Here is a 13,948-nt window from a genome sequence, read left to right on the forward strand (position 1 = left end):
GCCCGCTCCCTTACCCCCCCGCCTGCTCCCTTACCCCCCCCGCCCGCTCCCTTACCCCCCCGCCTGCTCCCTTACCCCCCCCCGCCCGCTCCCTCCCCCACCCCGCCCGCTCCCTTACCCCCCCGCCAGCTCCCTTACCACCCCCCCGCCTGCTCCCTTACCCCCCCCCCCCGCCCGCTCCCTTACCCCCCCGGCCGCCAACTCCCCAGCCGCTGGGGGGCCAAGCAGCCTCGGATCTGCGCCAGTCCCACTCTCCACCACCTCTCACTCCCGTTGTGTGTGTGTGTGTGTGTGTAGGGACATTTTACTCCTGCCAACAATTTGTGCCTCACTTTCACCCCACCCTACCCCTGCCCTTCACCCCCCCTACCCCTGCCCTTCACCACCCCTGCCCTTCACCCCCCCTACTACCCCTGCTCTTCACCCCCCCTAACCCTGACCTTCACCCACCCCTACCCTTCACCCACCCCTACCCCTGCCCTTCACCCCCCCTACCCCTGCCCTTCACCCCCCCCCCCCACGCCTGCCCTTTGATTGACGCACGCACACACCCTGACTGACGCACTCACACACCCTGACTGACGCACGCACACACCCTGACTGACGCACGCACACACCCTGACTGACGCACGCACACACCCTGACTGACGCACGCACACACCCTGAGTGACGCACGCACAGACCCTGACTGACGCACGCACACACCCTGACTGATGCACGCACACACACCCTGACTGGCGTACGCACACAAACCCTGACTGGCGCACGCACACAAACCCTGACTGGCGCACGCACACAAACCCTGACAGCCACACGTACACACACTGACAGCCGCACGCACACACCCTGACTGACGCACGCACACACCCTGACTGACGCACGCACACACACTGACGCACACACACACTGACTGACTGACGCACGCACTGACTGACTGACGCACGCACACACACACACACACACACTGACTGATTGACGCACTGACTGACACACACACATACATACTGACGCACGCACACAACCCCTCACAGCCGCATGCACACAACCCCTCACAGCCACACGCACACATACACAGACTGACGCGCGCACACACACACACACACACTGACTGCTGCACACACACCCACTGACTGCTGCACACACACACACTGACTGCTGCACACACACACACACACACACACACACACACACACACACTGACACACACACACACACACTGACACACACACACACACACACTGACACAAACAAACACACACACACACACACTGACTGACGCACGCGCGCACACCCCCACACCCACGCGCGCACACACACAGACTGACGCGCGCGCGCACACACACACAATGAATGGTACACACACACACATACACTGACACACACACACACTGACACTGACACACACACACACACACTGACACACACACACACTGACACACACACACTGACTGACACACACTGACTGACACACACACACACACTGACTGACACACACACACTTACTGACGCGCGCGCGCGCACACCCCCACACCCACACACTGACTGAATGACTGACTGACTGCCGCACGCACACACTGACTGACTGAGGCACACACACACGCACACACTGACTGTGTGTGTGTGTGCGTCAGTCAGTCTGTGTGTGTGTTTGTGTTTCTGCGTCAGACTCACTGACGCGCGCGCACACACACTGACTGACTGACGCACACACAATGACTGACGCACACACACTGCATGAAGCTGTAAAGGAGGGAGGGGGGGAACTGGATTGATGTGAATGGGGGACAAACAGAGAGAGGGGGAGGGGTGAGGAGAGAGAGAGGAGCGGGAACATTACATCCCGGGCAACGCCGGGTCTCTCAGCTAGTATAAAATAAACGTAAAGAGAGGGTGCATACCATTCAATGATGGATACAAAAAAAGGAACAACAGGACAGTCACTCTTATACTCCCAGAAAGTGAATATATATATCATTTACGTGAATCACTATCCGTATTTGAAGTGTGTGTGTATATAAATATATATATACATACAAATGAGCATACAGTAATATTTCCATTTGCTATTTGCCTTGCTATGGAGGGTTTTTGTCACTTTTTTACTCACATAACTTCACATATACATACATATATAATATATATAATATATATATATATATATATATATATATATATATAATATATATATATATATATATATATATATATATATATATATATATATATATATATATATATATGCAGTGGAAGTGTATTGTGTGTATTTACCTACACACTCACTCCACATTTCAGTAACATACATATACATCTAAATAATATTCACATATACACGTTTGCTATAAATGGAATTATTACAATTTTACATTATATACACGTGCAATGAATGGAATAAACACTGTAATAAGTTTGAAATCGCCTATCCGAGCTGCTATGCATGGCTGATCCCTTTTCTCCAGCTTCCTTGAATGTACTACTGTATGAGGAAGATCATGTGACCAAGATCATGTGACCAGATGCTAGTGCACGTTTAGAGAGAGGGAGGGCAGTGCTGACAAAGGGGTGTGCCTGGGTTTGTGACAGGCCATGAAGGGGCAGTGCCTTAGCAAATGCTTGTTAAAATAGAATACAAGAAAATTGGTCTTTCAAAGTTGTTTTTTTAAAAACCGAAAATGCTAAAAGTATTTTTTCTTACTACAGAACTGATTTATTAAAAAAAACACACATGCAGGATATAGACTGAACTGCAGCTTTAAAGGAAATAAGGGAACCAGGTCCAGCTCACCTCCTGCCCTTCCTTCCTCCATCTGGATGGTCTTTTGTGTTTAAATAGCCTGGCTAAAAGAATAACTCATTCAGGGTTTTTTTTTTTTTTTAATGCAAAAAAGGCAAATTGAAAGGGGGGGAGCCCAATACAGAAATGTTGGAAAATAAGAGATATTTTGCCCCCCCCCACACATCTATCTCTGGACAGCGCACAGCTGGATTTGCTTTAGCATACTCAGGCAGGAAATAGGAGGGGAGAGTTGAGAAATATCAGGGCAGACAACCCACCCTTCCCCTACACACATCTGTCAAATGTGGCTAAAGGTTCTAAAGTTAATCTCCAAATATTCAGTAAATGGGGTGTGTGTGTGTGTGTAAATACACACACACACACACACACACACACACACACACGTGTGTATACATATACACACTGGGAGTTCTGACAGGACTGCAGAGCACTGAGCAGAACAGTGCTGTGCCAAGCGGAGAGTAAGAATTACTTCAAATCAATGACAAATGACAACTCAACTTACGACATATAAAAAAATAAATAAAAAAAAAACACATTTTTACCAAGGAACCATTAATTATATATTGAAGAAAAACAAAAAGAGACCAAAAAAAAAAAGGGAGGCTATAATAAGTTTTAGGTTGTTCCACGTGGAACCTTATTTCCTCCAAACATACAATGAATACAAAAAAGGTGTTCCCAGCACTCATGAACGACAAAATGGAATAAGCCACATTTTTTATGAGATTGGAAAAAAAATTAAAAAAAGCACAAACCCATCAGGGTTCTATAAGTGAATCACATTTTCCCCATTGGCTTGTATTTTGTTTGCCATTTGCATTGCTTTATAGGGAAATACCATTAGGCACTCATTTTGCCTTTTGGGAACGGGCCCATACCCCGAAACGTTGCTCCCCTTCCCTTGTGATTTTACCTTGCTCCCCTTTTTTTTTTCCCCCTCCTCCCTCCCCCACCCTTCCACTTACTTTGTTGTTCGGGCATTGTGATTTACTTATAACCCCGATAGCTTTGTGCTTTTTTCAATCTCATTAAAAATTTGGCTTATTCCATTTCGTCGTTCACCTTTTTTGTATTCATTAATTAAATATTAGTACGTCCCAGTGAAACACATGTATTCAAAGAGACTTTCCAGTCAAACATTTTCCCCGACACGCTGCCCTTGCTTTTGAGTCCTTGGTCATTTCGGTTCAACTTTAAAATATCTTCATATAAATCTCAAATGTTGTTTTCCAAGTCCCATGACTTGTGGAAAACACTCACGTACTTTCTTGCACTATCACAATGGCGATACTGTTAACTGCCTGGGGGATAAGAGTGACTATCAAATCAGTCATCTACAACCTGTATGTATTTCTAGCATGCACAATACACATGCAAGAGCAAGGGAAAGCAGGTGAAAATGACACCAGGAACCGGTCGAGCAAGTTCATCAATCCTGTTGTGACTTAAAATTGAAACTTAACATGAGTATGGAAGCAAAATAGTAAAGCAGGTGGTGGAAAGGGGTTTCAGACTCTCATTCCTGCCTAGAGAACTTATCCAAGTCAACAAGCAATATGAGGCAATACTGAAAAAATCCAGCACACCCTAATAATAGAATCAAAAACACTGGCAATTAACCAAAATAAGAAAATTTAATCAGTGCACAAATGAAACAACAAACTAACAGCTCCACACCAAGAACACAAAATGCACATAGGTAGGAACACATATGGGCTGTTTAGGAGGATAATAGGATAAAGGAAAAATAAAAAAGGGAAAGGGAAGGAGGGGAAAGGGGCAAAACAACATATAACTGGGTCAAGAAGGTGGAGTATAGGGGGGCAACGTTTCGGGAATTAACCCTTCGTCAGGCCCGTTCCCCTCAGTCCCAAAGGGACCAGAGGGTACTTCCCCTAGCCCCACAACCCACAGGAAACAGATACAAGCCCCAAATAAAAACAGTAGTAGAAAAACCCTCCACAAATTCTGAATCCTCTAATAACAAATCAACCTACAATATCCCAATGCTAAATAGCAAAACAAATCCACAGTACAGCCTTTGTATAGAGATAGTATGGGAGTACTAATATGTGATAAAGCAACCAAGCACTTAGCAAGTCAAAAACAGAATGAAGAGGATGCAGGACAAGGTATATGCAACAAGCAAATCAAACCAGACAGTCCTTAGCAATTTGTGCCTGCTCCTCACTCCAGAGAGTGTCTGTGAGTGAGGAGCTTTGCAGCGACGTCGCAAGCGACCTGGATATTGATTGGTTCAGAGGCTGTCACATGTGGCGACAGCCTCTGAAAAATCAAAACTTGAATTTGACTGGCCTCCAAATTTCGCGCCGCCACGTCGCGTTGAGCCTACTTTTATAAGCGCACGCGACGGCGGCAATACATTTGTTTTGCCGCGACATCGCATCTCCGGCACTATAAGCACAGCCTAACGCAGCAGCTACAATGTAGTCTATTACAAAAAGGTAACATTATCTATTGTTACAGTTTACAGCTCAAACTGCTGGGAATATTGGCATCAATAATGTTACCTTAGTAATAAGAATACATTGTAGCTGCTGAGTTACACAGACTGACGGATTGATTTTAAACTGAAAGGCAGCCATTCAGTGAACCAGGATCTTTTCTAATCGATTAGATCTCCCATGAGTGATCGACATCTTCAATAAATTTGTTTTCAATAAAAAGGTAATCAAAGGCTGTATATTTTAAAACCGCACAACTACCTCTTTAAAAAGCAGCAGAAATATTCAGTGAGTAACTTCAATTGACAAGTATGTACATGTGTCGATGCATTTAAAACACTGCAATACCAACCTTGGTACTCAAAGCTGCCAGTCAAGTGACTGCATCTGTAAATAGCAGTAACTTAGGCTGCGCTTATAGTGCCAGTGACGCGACCAATGAAGTCACCCATCGCCATTGTGATAGTTGTAATTCAAGTTTAGGTGACGTCACAGGCTACAAGGCCTGTGACGTTATAAAAAGGGGAAGGCAGAGGAAGGCACAAGGAGACACCGTCGCAAAAAAAAAAAAAAAAATATGATATACATACATACATAGTGACTACCAGATCTTTGGTAGTGCTGTCGCTTCGTCGTGCCGTATGCACTATAAGCACAGATGACGGCGACAATGCATTTGTTTTGATGCGCCGTTGCCATAAGCGCAGCCTTTGAGAGGTTGATCAACAGTACTGCCTATTTTGGCCACCGTTTATAATTACCTTATTAAAAACAAATCTCACAACAACACAAAAAAGAAGGTCTACTCATTAATTTATTCAGGTAGTTGTGCATTTGTTTTGTCCTTTGTAATACAGCAAATAAAAATATCACTTGTGAGCACATTCACATCTCAGACAGGTCCGAAACACTGCTTTTCACCATTATCTCCTAGCATAGTGCTTCCACCAGGAATTCTGGGAAATCACATGCAAATGAGCCTCGCTGTTATGCAACTTTAAATGTTAACATTAAAAAAAAAAATTAATAATAATCACTAGTCCTGTACCGTACACAGGACCCAAACCTTTTGACATCATGTTCCCATATACAGATACAGGTGTTTGTTTTCTCTGTGATCCAAGACCCCAATGCAAGCATCAGACCTGACACTTTGCATCTTACAATAATCTGGCAAGACAGGCGCATGACCTCTAATTACCATGCAGGGCTTTTAGAGACACTGGAGATGTCAGATGTTGCTATGATAGCAATACAGTACTTCCGGAATTGTGTTACCACCAAATCTACTCCTTAGAAGCCAGTTGATGCCCGAAGGAAGGATTAGCTCTTGGAAACTCCTCTCTCCCAGACACCTTTGTTGGGGCAGAAGACTGCAATGCGTTGCTACTACCCCAGTGGCCAAACTTATAGAAGCAGTTACACGGTTTCCGCAACACATTTTCAAAGAAAACTCTAAAAACAATATTGTTACTGACCAAGATATTCAGCTGTTCGCCTCCAACAACAAAAACAAAAACTTCTGAATAGTTATTACTAGGGTTTAACTAGGGTGGGCAGGTGCACACGATCAAAATGTGGCACAACCCTGTTTGAGGCTACAAAGAAAGGCCAAGACACGTATAGTATAGTCTGATTCTATGTAGCATTTTGAGTTTCTGGGGAATGTGGTCAAAATAGAAGTTTGGAGGAGCCAAAAAAAAATATTATAGAAGTTCCAAGTACCAACTAGATTATTAAAATTATTATTATTATATAAAAATTCAACGTGGAGGAAAACTAGTGACCTTGTGGCATGACAAGAAGAGTGCAGAAAGTACAGTGGGGTCATTGCTGGCACACAAAGTTGGGGGGGCGAGAGAAAAAAAAAAAAAAAAAAAAAAAAAAAAAAAACGTTTTATAAGAAGCTATGAAGTCCCATTTTTGGCTGCAATGGCCAGCCTGTGTCCTGACAAAGGCTGCCTGTTGCAGCTAAAACATTGGACTTTATGGCTTATTAAACACCTTTTTAGCATACAAGAGACCGTTGTACACATGTTTTTGGTTGCATGACAATAATAAGCCTTCTCTGAATTCAGTCAACAATATTTTAAAGTCTTTACTACTACAACTACGAGCATGAGGAGCTGACTGGGACTCCTAAGTGAGTTGCTAAAACATTATTGGTAATTTATTTAATTTAAAACAATATAACTTGAATTGTTATTATTTTAAACATACAAATTGGTGAGTCACAGGTCACACCTAGTCTACCAATTTTCACTACAAAACAATAAAAACTCTTCCAAATCATGTTTGGTACATTCAACCCTTGTAAGGATCCGTCATGTGTATCCCAACAGCCTTTAATTCTCCAACGGTGTTTTCCCCTAGCACTTGTAATGGAAGTCTGTATTACTCTCTGTAACCCTTGTGCATGCAAAGCCCATTTCTCAGCTTATTTTAACAATGCCTATATCTAAAATAAACAAAATATATATTTTTATGTCTAACCCACCTTCCTTACAGCTGAAGTAAAAACTGTGCATCTAATATTGCAAGCTAAATACACAAGTTATATTTAGAAACAACTATTTAAAATATTAAAAAAAAAAAAAAAAATTAAGTAAGCGATCCCTATTTTTTTTTTTAATCTATGAGATATGGGTGAAGTGTGTGATGACCTAAATGTTAAAGAGGAATCCACCTGTTGTAGGTTGAATTAATGTAATGCCAACACCTTAAATTCAAGCTTGTGCAATTATAACAATTAAAAAAAAGTGACACATTTAAAGCTGCAGTGCAAGCAATATCCTACATATATATGTGTTTTTAATAAATCAGTTCTGTACTATGAGAAAATACTTCTAGTATTTTTAATGCATTTTAATGTCACGTGCATGTTTTGTTTCTGTAGCAACCATTTATAAAGTTACATCCCCTTCCTCTTCTGAAAGCAAAGCCCTGCCCCCTCTCTAGCAGTGCACCAATTGCATCTAGTGACTGGCTGGTCATATGATCTTCCCCACAGAACTCTACATCTTTGGTCCTCTTCTGCTGCACTGAGGGCCATTTTGTGAACCCCCAAGCCGAAGTTTAACCGATCAATCACAGGAGAACAGATCGGCAACTTAGCCAATTACTTAGTGTGTGGATTGTATTGATGCACATATTAAAACGGGAAACAATAATAAAAAAAAAAACCAGCAGCTTGGACTGCTGCTTTAAAGCAGATGCTAAAGCGTCGAAACACTCACTGACTGTATGTGGTTATTACAACCAGACTGACACATGCGCCTCCCCCACAAGGATTCGCAAAGTGAAACTACCGTATTTCCTCGATTGTAAAGACGCCTTTGATTGTAAGACGCACCATCGATTTGGCCCTTAAAATACAGGAAAATAACTTTTTCACTTACCATGTTTCAGGAGAGGTCCCATGTCAGCAGAGGATAAAGCGGGCGGCCGCGGCAGGAGAGGTCCCACGTCTGCAGATGGACAGCGGGTGGGTATGCGGCAGCAGGACAGGTCCAAAGTCTGCAGGTGAATGAAGATAAGAAGACACCGGGCGTGCGGTGGGGTGCAGCAGCAGGAGATCATAATAGCAGGAGAGCTGAGCAGGCGCAGAGCAGCACAGGGGAACGGCTTGGGAGGTGCATACTGTAACCGGAAGTCAGACACCGGTCAACTTCCGGTGTTACAGTGTGCACCTCCCAAGCCGTTCCCCTATGCCGCTCTGCTCCTGCTATTATGATCTATTAGCCGCCTCCGCCACCGCACTCCCGCTGTCTTCTTAACTTCATTCACCTGCAGACTTGGGACCTGTCCTGCCGCCGCCAACCTGTCCTTCAACCATCTGCAATACATCGATTCTAAGACGCACCCCGATTTCAGACATGTGAAAATCGAAAAAAAGGTGCGTCTTAGAATTGAGGAAATAGGGTATTTGGATGTACCTCCTACTCTGCTTCTCTCCCCCCCAGAAAAGCAGTAATTGTATAAAAGCACACAGGACTGGGTGCAGCAATTAAAAGAAGCAGTCCCAAAGTACACTACAGGCGGCCCTCGCTTAGGCTACGGCCCCAGTCTTACCTAGCGGCGCCTGCACAGTTTAAAGCCGCGATCGGCGGTCTGTAGGGGAGCTATGGATGCGCGGGGGGCGGGGCCATATCTGCCCTTCCACTGGCTGCACTCCGACCATGTGATCGTATTGTTACGGCGCTTTGCATGCCCCCACACACACGGCCACCGGGGACTGCCCCATAGAGGGCTTTGCTGTGTGGCACGCACGGTGTAGCAGCCACTGGGGACCTGGCCTTATCCACCGGAATCTGTGTTGCAAACCGCCGTCGGATTGCAGGTCCATGTTAATCCGCGGTGGTGAGCGTCGGATAATGCGCCCGTTCAGCGGTAAACAGACCATCGGATACCGAGTTCCACCTGTATTGGTATTCTATTCCCATTGTATTTATTCATCAGTTGCTATTAAAGTTCTCATGATAAACTTGGGAATGGTTTTGGCTTCCTTATAGACAGGTCTTTCACTGCATGTTAAGCACGCCCCTCTCACCTAGTCGGTTCTCAGGAAGGATGCACACATCTGATTGATCACATTATTTTGGGGAGGGGGGGGGATAACCAATAACTGCCCCCCTTGTAAAATGTAAAACTTTCAACAACTCAAAAAAGGAAAAAATAGATCGGTTATGCCAACTTTATTCTATATCACATTACATTTTTATCACTATGTAATGGTTTCATCCCATTACATTTATCTATACCCAATAAAATATATTACAGGTCAGGCGTGCATCAAAGATGGGTAAAGAAAGCCCTGGACTTCTGCCTCTATTGTAGTGAGCGCGACAGCGCATGCGATTTAGCGCGCTGCGTGAACAAAGTGTAGCAGCCGATACGGGACGGCCATTGCGAGCACGGGCGCGATGCAGATTTTTTAAAAAGAACAAATTATTTTGCTTTTTCACGCGGCGGCCGCATCACGTGAGCGGTTCAGCCAGTGAGGGCGAACCAGCCTGGTGACGCGTCCGCCACACCACCCTATCACCTCAGTGCACCCATCGCTTGGGCGACAGGCGCGCAACGCCATGCACTGTTGCGCACCTACTATAATCTTAGCCTAAGGAAGTGGCGGCATGACTTAAGGCAGAGGGTTCCCTCCCCTAAGGTGCTGTGAAGTCATGCCAGGGGGGAAGGGTTCAGTAAGGGGTACTTGGGGCCAGGGGAGGGGACATCCTAGCTTCTTTTTCTAGGATCTGCTGAAACGAAGTCCCACCCACCCTGTATTTAGGCATGAGGGATGTCAGGGTTGGAAAGAATGATTGGGATTCTGCTCTGTTTTTGTCGCAGCTTGGGGTATGTGTTAGCGAGGGTAACGTTACCCTGGGAGGGGTAATCAGTCAGCATTGGCTCCTGGAGATAGGTGTCAGACTTCGGAAGTATTTTAGTTGGGGAAGGCGGTACCATTCCAGGCTAGGCTCCGTTGGTGAGCTGGTGACCTTCCGGGGCTCTGTGCACTCAGAGTACTAAGGTACTGAATGGCTAGATGAGCACGAGTAGAGGGTATCCCTTGAGCTCCGGAAGGTGAAAGCGGAGCAATCTGGCTGGGTCCCTGGTTGGGGATAAGAGATATTTATCTGTTGTAATAAATAAAGCTGTAGCTGTTAATTTATCCCATTAAAATTATATGGTGTGTTTATTGGGAATGGGAGATTGTGTCCAGCTCGAGGCATGGGTAAATTGTGTTATTTTGTATGTCTACTGGGTCTGATCATACAATGTTCCTAGAGGACCCCAGTCCTCAAGGGCCACCAACAAGTCAGGTTTGAAGGAGCTCTGCTTCAGCACAGGTGGCTCAATCAGAATGAGCTGAACTACCTGTGCTGAAGCAAGGATATCCCTAAAACCTGGCCTGTTGGTGGCACTTGAGGACTGGAGTTGCCCGCCCCTATCCTATATGAAAGCCAGGGAAGAAATCACGCAGCAAATTTTACAAACGTTTTTTTTTTTAATTGGATCAAGATTCTTAATTTGGTGCTGCAGATTATACCAATTTTGAAGCTTTGAGATTTAAGTAGTTAAGCCCTTTGTCATCCCCACCCTCTTTTAGAAGAACTTCCATGTAAACTACAGTACAATATACTTCCATGTAAAAACTACAATACAATAGGCTTTCAAAACAGCACCCAAGGCTCGGGGTGCTGGCTGGTCACCATGAGATGTCATGGTTTTCAAACCAAAATCGCTTGTCTTTTTTTATTATTGAGGCTCAGCTCAATAGACCCGAAACAACTATCACAATGTGAAAGCTTGGCCTGCATAGCCATATCAGGGTGATCAGGAGTCAGATGGCGACACTCCCTATGGGGCCGATACCTCAATATCACGGTTATTAAAAATTGCCACACACGTTGTGTCTACCTCCCTGTACACACACCCCATATCCAAACTTGTATGGTTTGTAGATGTGCACCCCAATGAGCCATGGCCATCAAAAAGCATATTTAATTTTTTTTTTAAAGTGTCTAATATTGTATTGTATTGTATGTCTTTATATAGCGCCAAAAGTGTACTCAGCGCTTCACAAAGAATACAGTACAGGGAATTATAATTATACAATAAGTGCAGCAAAATCAGACAATAGGAAATATATGAAGAAACCCTCCAGGTTGCATAATTCACGGATCTTGCTATCCATTACACGCCTTATATATCCCAGTCATCACCCATTCCCAGCACGAGTCAGCACTTACTTCCTGTGTTAATGATCTTACTCAGCCTCCCTTTCTCTGGCCCCTTTAAGTCCCAGGAAGCCCCCCTGGCTTTAGCAGAGAGACGCCCATATGGTCCAACAATTAGTCCTGCTTAACAATAAGGCCGGGGATGATTCCAGCTTCTCTGGGGGGGATTTCGCATAACCTCAAAAAAAGGTTTTTAAAAAAAATCAACATGCATACTGGGCGAGGTCAGGTAACGTCGGCTTGATCCTTTCCCTGCTTGGTGTGTCATACAAAGCTTTCTGATCTGCGCTGTTTATATAGAGGGGATATTCCTTTGATGTCTTGTTTATAGTTTTCTATCATTACTATTAATGAGAAATGTCTTTATCCTTCGGCCTTTGTTTCCCCCCCCAAAACACAAAGTTTAAGGCTGTAAATAATACAATAAAACTTTAACTCAACTTGGAAGAGAGGGGAGTAAACTCACCTTGTATTCCTGATTGGGTTTAATTAAATGTACCCTGTTCCACACGTGTGACTTCCAGCAACCCAACTGCAGGCTCCTGCAACCGAGGTGTTAGAAATGCCAACTGCAGATCCTGCTTTGTTTTGTAATCCAAGGTCCAAAGTGAGAGAGGTGGTGGGGGCAGGACAGGGGACAGGAGACACTGCTTGTACAATGCTGGTAATGTGGCTCTCTTTGCAGTCCCTTTCCCCCCCTCCTGGCGTATTCTGGGGGTGAGTGTGTACAGGTCCCCCCTCCGATACGAAGGACTTTCTGCAGAGCTGCCTGCTCTCGGTGCCCTTCGCTGGGTGTCAGCCAGCAGAGGCGCCCGGGATCCGTCTTCTTCCTGATCTCCTAAATCCCTCGGGGGGGGCGGGGGCTTCACGCTCTTTATATCCGCACAAGCTGGTAAATGAAGCAGTGGAGAGTTAAGGATCTAATCACGGAAGGGTGGGTTTGTGTTATTTTCAGTAAATGCACATGGGAGAATGTGTTTAAAAACTGCATGTGACCCTTAAAACTTTACATGGGGGGGGGGGGGGTCCAAGCTCGCCAGTCAGATCCCACAGCAGCGCATCGCTGGATTGAAGGGGTTAAATCGCATGTACTCGCTATGCTATTAAACGTCTGATACATTGTGTGTCTGCAGACCACGCAGCCAGTCCCATTTGTTTGCAGTCATGTCAAATATGCGTCTCCTCCAGCATGCTGCCACGTAACGGCTTTGGGGCTAAAAAAAAGGGGGTTATATGGGATCCAATCGCTAGTTTATAAATAGTAATAATAAAAAGTATTCAGATCTGCAGAAGTGCAGCTCAGGCTGTGACTGGTCTCATTGCAATAAGCGGGGGAGCTGCTTCTCCAATGCGGTCTCAATCCAGAGCGAACAGACCACATGTGTATTGTATAAAGAGTATTGTATAAAGTGTACATGGTGTCTACATGCTGTCGCGATACAAATATATAGATACAATGTTTTTCTGTCTTACCTGCTGCTGACTAGTCGGGGGATCAGAGTCCATCCTTGTGTCTCCGGACTGTCAGTGTGAGGGACCGGGCAGGAATGGGAGGAAAAGACACTGAATCTGCATCAAATAAAACCAGGCGCCTGTCTCCCCGCCCCCTTCCTGCCCGGGACAGAGGGAGTTAAAGGGGGCGGGGTGACGTCACGTATCCCCAAAGTTTCCCAACTTTCTGATGAAGCTGACAGCCCATCTACAAAACACACTAATCACAACAAAATACCAAAATAACAAAATACCAACATCTATTCTGATTATGTGTCTTTACAACTGAGGAGGAGGGGAGGGGTGGGGGGGTTATATAGTTGGATAAGACTCCTGTAAAAAAAAAAAAAATAGATTTTTTTTATTTTATGTAAATGCAGATTTCAAATGGTGGGTCTGCAGAGGAAATGATACACATTCCTAAATAGGTTTGGCGACCCGTGCCCTCCAGATCTTTG

At 44.9% G+C, this 13,948-nt stretch overlaps 1 protein-coding gene across 3 annotated transcripts in view; it reads right to left on the reverse strand.

The window, feature by feature from the left end:
* The window catches only part of CDC42EP5 (CDC42 effector protein 5), a 30,235-nt gene extending 16,524 nt beyond the window's left edge, over positions 1-13,711 (reverse strand). Inside the window, exons 1-2 of one of the 3 annotated variants that reach the window (XM_075605527.1) lie at positions 13,473-13,711; positions 12,466-12,888 (exon numbers count right to left, since the gene is read on the reverse strand). The gene's annotated coding sequence lies outside the window, so the exon portion shown is untranslated. Of the gene's footprint in view, positions 1-12,011; positions 12,159-12,465; positions 12,920-13,472 lie in introns of those variants that run through there. The other 2 variants (XM_075605528.1, XM_075605530.1) reach the window with 2 other exon arrangements.
* Between the last annotated feature and the right edge of the window lie 237 nt (positions 13,712-13,948).

The sequence above is a fragment of the Ascaphus truei genome, chromosome 6, assembly GCF_040206685.1.
Source record: "Ascaphus truei isolate aAscTru1 chromosome 6, aAscTru1.hap1, whole genome shotgun sequence".
In the NCBI taxonomy this organism is placed as follows: domain Eukaryota; kingdom Metazoa; phylum Chordata; class Amphibia; order Anura; family Ascaphidae; genus Ascaphus; species Ascaphus truei.